Below are 8,953 nucleotides of genomic sequence, written 5' to 3' on the forward strand. Positions count from 1 at the left end.
AAAAAAAAAAAAAAAAAAAGAAAACCACACAAAAAAATTGGTTGGGCGTGGTGGCTCACACCTGTAATCCCAGCACTTTTGGAGGCCGAGGTGAGCGGATCACCTGAGGTCAGGAGTTTGAGACCAGCCTGGCCAACACAGTGAAACCCTGTCTCTACTAAAATACAAAAATTAGCCAGGTGGGGGGGCATGGGCCTGTAGTCCCAGCTACTCAAGAGGCTGAGACAGGAGAATCATTTGAAACCGGGAGGCAGGGGTTGCAGTGAGCTGAGATCATGCCACTGCACTCCAGCCTGGGCAATAGTATTTTTTTTTTGAGACACAGTCTTGCTCTGTCACCCAGGCTGGAGTGCAATGGTACGATCCCGGCTCACTGGAACCTTCGCCTCCCAGGTCAAGTGATTCTTCTGCCTCAGCCTCCTGAGTAGTTGGGATTACAGGCACCCACCACCATGCCCGGCTAGTTTTTATATTTTTAGTAGAGATGGGATTTCACCATGTTGGTCAGGCTGGTATCGAACTCCAGGCCTCAGGTGATCCACCCGCCTTGGCCTCCCAAAGTGCTGGGATCACAGGCACGAGCCACCAGGCCCAGCGCTAAAAAATTTAAATGTAAATAAAGTTTCAAGGAAAAGAGCTAGAACCAAAAAAAAAAAAAAGTCTATTTTCCATTGGATGTATAGAAAGAGCAGTACCTATTACGGAGTGAAACTTACAATTTGAATGAGACAGTTCAGAGCCAGGGGGTTGTGCTGAGCCACTGGCCAGCTGTGCATTAGAATCCTGATACACAGACACACACAAACACACAAAATAATAGCCAGGTGTGGAAGCAAATGCTCTATGCACATTGCCTGTGTGTCCTTAACAGTACATTAGTGGCCTCTGGGCTTTGAATCGGTCTTTGGCTTTCTGTCCTTTCACAATCCTGTGCTGGTCAACGAGATACTTGAAGGCGGGTTCTCCTCTAGTGCATTTTCTCTACCACCTATGACCACAGTCATCTTTTCGAATCTGCCTTCCCTCTTTAATCGTAATAAATGAAGACGTATCTACTTCGTAAATTTGCTCTTCGGTAAATCCAGGGACTCGAGCTGGACCCTCACAGGGCCAGTTAAGAGCTGAGTGGATTGTCTGTTTAAAAGAAGTCATACTGAGTTGTTAATGAGGCTTGACATGGCAGTAATTGCTTTCAAAGGATAAACTAGTTAACACAAATGTATCTTTAGTTTACAGTGGGAAGTGATATTTTTGGACAGGGCCCCTGGTATCCCTACATTCCCTCCTTCCCCACTTCACACTTAGCCAGCCAGGGAAGAAAATTAAGGTACCGACCTTGCATCTAAATCTTTTGTAATTCTGCTTCTCCTGGGAAAGAAAGTATCACCTGGGAGCCAGTCCTGCTTGACTGTTTTATTAGGAATCTAGAATCTATATATGTCATATCTCATCTTTAGTAAAAGAATCTGAGAGGTCACAGCATGGCATTAAACCTAGTGCAATAACATTGACATTCATGTAGAAACTTCACTTCTGGCTGGGTGCGGTGGCTCACCTCACTGTGGGAGGCTGAAGCAGGCAGATCACTTGAGGTCAGGAGTTTGAGACCAGCCTGGCCAACAGGGTGAAACCCCATCTCTACTAAAAATATAAAAATAAGGCCAGGTGCGGTGGCTCACACCTGTAATCCCAGCACTTAAAGGAGGCAGAGGCTGGCAGATCACCTGAAGTTGGGAGTTCGAGACTAGCCTGACTAACATGTAGAAACCCCATCGCTACTAAAAATACAAAATTAGCTGGGCGTGGTGGCACGTGCCTGTAATCCCAGCCACTCGGGAGGCTGAGGCAGGATAATCACTTAAACCCCGGAGGCAGAGGTTGCAGTGAGCTGAGATCGCACACTGCACTCCAGCCTGGGAGACAGAGCGAGACTCCACCTCAAAAAATGAAAAAGAAAGAAGCTTCTTCACTTCTGCCTGGTATCTCACACTCATTTAGGAGCACTCTTGGAAAAATAAAAAAGGGTAATGTGACAGAAATTGTAAGGCTTGGGATCTACATGCTAAATCCTGGTTTCCACCCCTCCTTCCTGGCTTTGTGGTCTCAGAATCTTAGGCAAGTCACTTCATTTCTCTGGAATTTATTAATATGTTTGAAAGTACTGGGCACATAGTAGGCCCTTTGTAAATATTAGTTTCTTTCTGCCTATAATTGGGATCTGCCAGGAAATACACGCTAAAATCAGGAAGGGAGATTGGATTAAGAGTCCTTGTTGGGCCGGGCGCGGTGGCTCAAGTCTGTAATCCCAGCACTTTGGGAGGCCGAGACACGTGGATCACGAGGTCAGGAGATTGAGACCATCCTGGCTAACATGGTGAAACCCTGTCTCTACTAAAAAATACAAAAAACTAGCTGGGCAAGGTGGCGGGCGCCTGTAGTCCCAGCTACTCGGGAGGCTGAGGCAGGAGAATGGCAGAAACCCGGGAGGTGGAGCTTGCAGTGAGCTGAGATCCGGTCACTGCACTCCAGCCCGGGCAACAGAGCGAGACACCCTCTCAAAAAAAAAAAAAAGAGTCCTTGTTGAGTGCTGTAGGGGAGGAAAAGTAATTTTCTCTCAGCATTTCACTGTTCTTAGTTGGAATGAACCCCTGTAAACAAAAACCAGATGAATGAGAGAAAAACAGAAGTTCATTAACCTGAATATTTTCTGTATATAGGGGAGACATGCAGGGAAAAATGAGTAAATCTCCCAGAGTAAAAAAAAATCTCAAAGAGGTGGCTTTGAATTCAGGCTTCAATATTTGAGACAAAGAAAGAAAGGTGTGGGTACAGTCCTGAGGGAGGTGACCAGGAAAATCAGCTAAAGGGTAAGGTTTGTTCCACAGATTTAAGTTGATGCCTTCTCCATCGATTAGTTTCTAGAGGGCGCTGTGGCCCATGCCAGTAATCCCAGCTACTCTGGAGGCTGAGGTGGAAGGATCTCTTGAGGCCAGGAGTTCGAGACTGGGCTGGGCAAAATGGTGAGATTTACCCCCACTACTACACAAAAGACAACATGGATCAACAGATGTTTTCTTCTAGCCATGAGACAATGACAATCTCTAGTGAGGTAAAATAGTGGTACATGAAAAGTACATGTAATTTTATAAGAAACTCATGTCAGCTAACTGTATGGTAAAGTTAGGCTACCTTCTTTCTTCTAGATTCTCAGATACGTAAGAGCTCAATCTAAAGACTCTCAGGTTATTAGAATTTAAATAGTTCAAGCCAGCTGTGCAGAGGGGATTTTTGAAACTTATGGAGAAACTATCAGCTACTAGGACTTACTCCCCAAATCATGGCTGTAATGAGCTTTAGATGTGTTCATTTGACATAAGAGAGGAAATCCATCAGAGTTCAAGCAGGAAAACAGAAATCACTCTGGGTATTTCAAGCAGAGGGGTTGAACTGGGGAATCAGGTGTTTATAACAAAGTTGAAGAACAGGAAGTCAAGGGAAGCTGCCAATGGCTTCCAGGTTTACAGTGTTGCTGTGGTGCTGGATGCCAGTCAGTTGTGGCCGTCACACAAGAAAAAAACCCCCCAAAACAAAAAACAACTAAATTGACCTTTCAACCACAGCCCACAAAAGTGGGCCAGGACATGTATTCTGAGCCTAAATAGTTTGACTGTTGGGAAAAACAATCTTCCCTGTACACTTTTTTTTTTTTTCAGATGGGGTTTTGCTCTGTCGCCCAGGCTGGAATGTGGTAGCACGATCTTGGCTCACTGTGACCTCTGCCTCCTGGGTTCAAGCGATTCTTCTGTCTCAGCCTCCCGAGTAGCTGGGATTACAGGCACCTGCCACCATGCCCATCTAATTTTTGTATTTTTTTTTTTTTTGAAACGGAGTCTCGCTGTGTCGCCCAGGCTGGAGTGCAGTGGCGCCATCTCGGCTCACTGCAAGCTCCACCTCCCAGGTTCACGCCATTCTCCTGCCTCAGCCTCCGAGTAGCTGGGACTACAGGCGCCCGCCACCACGCCCAGCTGTTTTTTGTATTTTTAGTAGAGACGTGGTTTCACCATGTTAGCCAGGATGGTCTTGATCTCCTGACCTCGTGATCCACCCGCCTCGGCCTCCCAAAGTGCTGGGATTTCAGGCTTGAGCCACCGCGCCCGGCTTAATTTTGTATTTTAGTAGAGACAGGGTTTCACCATGTTGGCAGGCTGGTCTCGAACTCCTTACCTCAGGTGATCCACCCACCTCGGCCTCCCAAAGTGTTGGGGTTACAGGTGTGAGCCACCGTGCCCGGCCTCTTTCCTGTATTCTTCCATACAACACTTGTGATATCAGATGTGTGGGGGTTTTTACCACCACACCGGGCAATTCTATGGCAAACACCAACTGGGTGGCCTATAATTCACTTCAATTCTGATACTATCTAACTGGAGATAGTGTCAGATCCCACAAGTTAAGGGCTCAGTCCCACAAGCTGCCTCCGCTTCAGACACCAATTACAAGTCCCACTTTTGACCTACTGGCTATAAATTGGGGGTCCCACGATCCCCTTCTAAGGTTCAATAATTTGCTAGCATAACCCATATAACTCAGGAAAACATTTTATTATATTGACTGATTTATTGCATATGGTATTATAAAGGATATGGATGAATAACTGGATGAAGAGGTACATAAAGCAAGGTCCAGAAGGGTCCCAAGCACAGGACCGTCTGTCCCTGTGTACTTGGGGTGCACCACCCTCTCATCACCTCCACCTGTTCAACGTGGAAGCTCATAAAATGTTGTCTTTCAGGGTGTTTGTGGAGCTTAATCTCTAGCTCCCTTCCCCTCCACTCTTTCCTGGAGGTTGGTAGGTGGGCTAAAAGTTTCGACCCTCTAATCACTTGGTCCTTCTGGTGACCAGCCCCATCTTGAGGCTATCTAAGGGCACCCATCTTAAGCCACCTTATTAGCATAAACTCAGTTGTGATCAAAAGTGGCTCCTTATAAATAACAAAAGACAATCCCAGCACTCAGGAAATTCCAAGGGTTTTAGAAACTTTATACCAGGAACCAGGTACAATATTTCTTATTATACCAGAATTCCCTTCTAAACTAGATATTTAAATAAGAACCAGAGTGTCACAGTACTCAGAATCATATCAAGGGCCAGGTACCACGGCTCATGCCTGTAATCCCAGTACTTTAGGAGGCCCAAGCAGGAAGGTCACTTGAGGCCAGGAGTTCAAGACCAGCCTGGGCAACAAAGCAAGACCCCCGTCTCTACAAAAATATAAAACAAAATAAAATAAAACAAAACCCAAAGAAATAAAAAACAAAATTGTATGAAAACCAACTCAAATGAGAAAGAAGAACAGATGGAAATTTTAGAACTGAAAAATATAGTCATATAAATAATTAAAAATCCAAATCTATGACTGGGTTTAACAGTAGAATGTAAAGCACAGAGGAGGCCGGGCGCGGTGGCTCAAGCCTGTAATCCCAGCACTTTGGGAGGCCGAGACGGGCGGATCATGAGGTCAGGAGATCGAGATCATCCTGGCTAATACGGTGAAACCCCGTCTCTACTAAAAAATACAAAAAACTAGCCAGGCGACGAGGCGGGCGCCTGTAGTCCCAGCTACTCGGGAGGCTGAGACAGGAGAATGGCGTGAACCCGGGAGGCGGAGCTTGCAGTGAGCTGAGAGCCGGCCACTGCACTCCAACCCGGGGGGGGGGGGAAAAAGAACACCACCCAAAAAAAAAAAAAAAAAAAAAAAAAAAAAGCACAGAGGAAAGAATCAGTGAATGCCCCAATCCGAACAAGAGAGAGAAAACAGAAAAAAATGAAGAGACCTTCAGGAACATGTGGGACTACAACAAAAGATCTAACATTCATGCTACTGAAGTCTCAGAACAGAGGACTAAGAGGGCAAGGCTGAAAAAGTAATCAAGAAATAATGACTGAGACTGGGTGCTGTAGCTCATGCCTGTAATTCCACACTTTAGGAGGCCTAGGTGGGCAGATTGCTTGAGCCCAGGATTTCAAGACCAGCCTCCGTCTCTAAGAAAAAAAAAAAAAAACAAAGATGAAAACTAGTCAGGTGTGGTGGCATGTGCCTGTAGTCCCTGAAACTGGAGAGGCTGAGGTGGGAGGATTGCTTGAGCCCAGTAGTTTGAGGCTGCAGTGAGCCACAATCACACTACTGCACTTTAGCCTAGTGATGGAGCAAGACCCTGTCTCCTAATGTAAGAAAACAACAACAACAACAACAAAGGCCAGGCACAGTGACTCACACCTGTAATCCCAGCGCTTTGGGAGGCCAAGGTGGGCAGATCACCTGAGGTCAGGAGTTTGAGACTAGCCTGGCCAACGTGGTGAAATCCTGTCTCTACTAAAAATACAAAAATTAGTCAGGCATGGTGGCGCATGCCTGTAATCCCAGCTACTCAGGAGGCTGAGGCAGGAGAATTGCTTGAACCCGGGAGGCAGAGGTTGCAGTGAGCCAAGATCATGCCATTACATTCCCGCCTGAGCAACAAGCGTGAAACTCTGTCTCAAAAAAAAAAAGAAAGAAAAGAAATTTGTCTAGACAAAAAGCAAACGACAAAAGAAGGACTCTTGGAACATCAGAAAAGAATAAAAAAAAAAATAGTGAGAAAAAGTGTAAATACAATCAACTTTCCTTCTCTTGCATTTTCTAAATGCATCCTTAAGGGATGCATTCCAATATCCCTAGTCAATGCCTGAAACCTTGAATAGTACTAAACTCCATATATGCTATTTTGTTTTCTTTTATTACTTCTTTTTATTATACTTTAAGTTCTGGGATACATGTGCTGACCGTGCAGATTTGTTACATAGGTATACATGTGCCATGGTGGTTTGCTGCATCCATTAACCTGTCATCTAGGGTTTTTTTTTTTTGAGACGGAGTCTTGCTCTTGTTGCCCAGGCTGGAGTGCAGTGGCACAATCTTGGCTCACTGCAACCTCTGCCTCCCAGGTTCAAGCGATCTTCCTGCCTCAAGCCCCCTAGAAGCTGGGATTACAGGCACACGCCACCACACCCAGCTAATTTTTGTATTTGTAATAGAGACAGAGTTTCACCATGTTGGCCAGGCAGGTCTTGAACTCCTGACCTCAGGTGATCCTCCCACCTTGGCCTTCCAAAGTGCTGGGATTACAGGCGTGGGCCACCGAGCCCATCCCCATCATCTAGGTTTTTTTTTTTTGAGACGGAGTCTTGCTCTGTCGCCCAGGCTGGAGTGCAATGGTGCGATCTCGTCTCACTGCAAGCTCCGCCTCCTAGGTTCATGCCATTCTCCTACCTCAGCCTCCAGAGTAGCCGAGACTACAGACGCCCACCACCACACCCAGCTAATTTTTTGTATTTTCAGTAGAGACGGGATTTCACTATGTTAGTCAGGATGGTCTTCACCTCTGACCTCGTGATCTGCCTGCCTTGGCCTCCCAAAGGGTTGGGATTACAGACATGCCCATTATCTAGGTTTTAAGCCCTGCATGCATTAGATATTTGTCCTCATGCTACCCCTCCCCTTGCCCCCACTCCCTAACAGACCCCAGTGTGTGATGTTCCCCTCCCTGTGTCCATGTGTTCTCATTGCTCAACTCCCACTTATGATTGAGAACATGTGGTGTTTGGTTTTCTGTTCCTGTGTTAGTTTGCTGAGAAAGATGGTTTCCAGTTTCATCCGTGTCCTTGCAAAGGACATGAACGCATTCTTTTTTATGGCTGCATAGTATTCCATGGTGTACATATTATTAAGTCAAGAACTTTCACCTTTTCATTTAAAGGAAGTGCTTTACAGCTTCTCTGTGGGATATCCAAATTGCTAGCATCACTATTCTGAAATTTTGGGCCATTATTAAGTAAAACACAACATTGCAATATCCTGACAGTCAATCTGAGAATGGGACAACTGAGAAGGCTACAAAGTGACTGAGGGTGCACAGCATAAGAAGCATGGATACACTGGACGAGGGGACGAATCACATCCCAGGCACGATGGAGCAGGACAGTGCGAGATTTTGTCATGCTCCTTGGAACAGCACGTAGCTTAAAACTTACGAACTGTTGGCCGTGCACGATGGCTCATGCCTGTAAACCCAGCACTTTGGGAGGCCAAGGTGGGTGATTCACCTGAGGTCAGGAGTTCAAGACCAGCCTGACCAACATGGAGAAGCCCCGTCTCTACTACAAACACAAAATTAGCTGGGCACGGTGGCACATGCCTGTAATCCCAGCTACTCAGGAGGCTGAGGCAGGAGAATCGCTTGAATCCGGGAGGTGGAGGTTGCGGTGAGCTGAGATCACGCCACTGTACCCCAGCCTGGGTAACAAAAGCAAAACTCAGTCTCAGAAAAAAAAAAAGAAAGAAAACAACTTACGAACTGTTTATTTCTGGAATTTTCCATTTATGGTTTCAGAAGGTGGTTGACTGCAGGTAACTGAAACCATGAAAAGCGAACCCACACATAAGGGGGTCTACTGCACTCTTCCTCAGGGGCAGTCTGTGTATTGCAGCACCTTCAGTTGTTACTCTGAAAGCCCTGCTGGTGCTGTAGTACGTTTTGGAAACAGGGAGTGTTCTATAATGTTCCGATTAAATATTGGTATTTTCACAGCCTTCTGTCTTGGGCTATGAACTTCACAAGCATTTTTCTAGTGATACAGTTCCTTTCTCTTCTGCCCTGTACTCTCTCTCTGGCTGCAGAGTCGATGGTTGATTTCCTCTAAGCCCTGACCCCTGTTTATTCTGCTTTGTTTTGTTTTATTTTTCCTTCATTATGTAAAACAAGAAGGCTGGAGGAGGCTAGAGTAGGAGGCATTCCATTCCTCAGCTGGGATAAAGCTCTGGCAAAGTCCTTTCCTTCGGAGAGTAGGCTTTTGCTATGAAGAAAGCTCTGGACATGCTCCTCAAATCTGTCCACACTCAGCCTTCCTTAATTT

The sequence above is a fragment of the Rhinopithecus bieti genome, unplaced genomic scaffold (genome assembly GCF_001698545.2).
Source record: "Rhinopithecus bieti isolate Rb0 unplaced genomic scaffold, ASM169854v2 scaffold_42039, whole genome shotgun sequence".
NCBI lineage: Eukaryota > Metazoa > Chordata > Mammalia > Primates > Cercopithecidae > Rhinopithecus > Rhinopithecus bieti.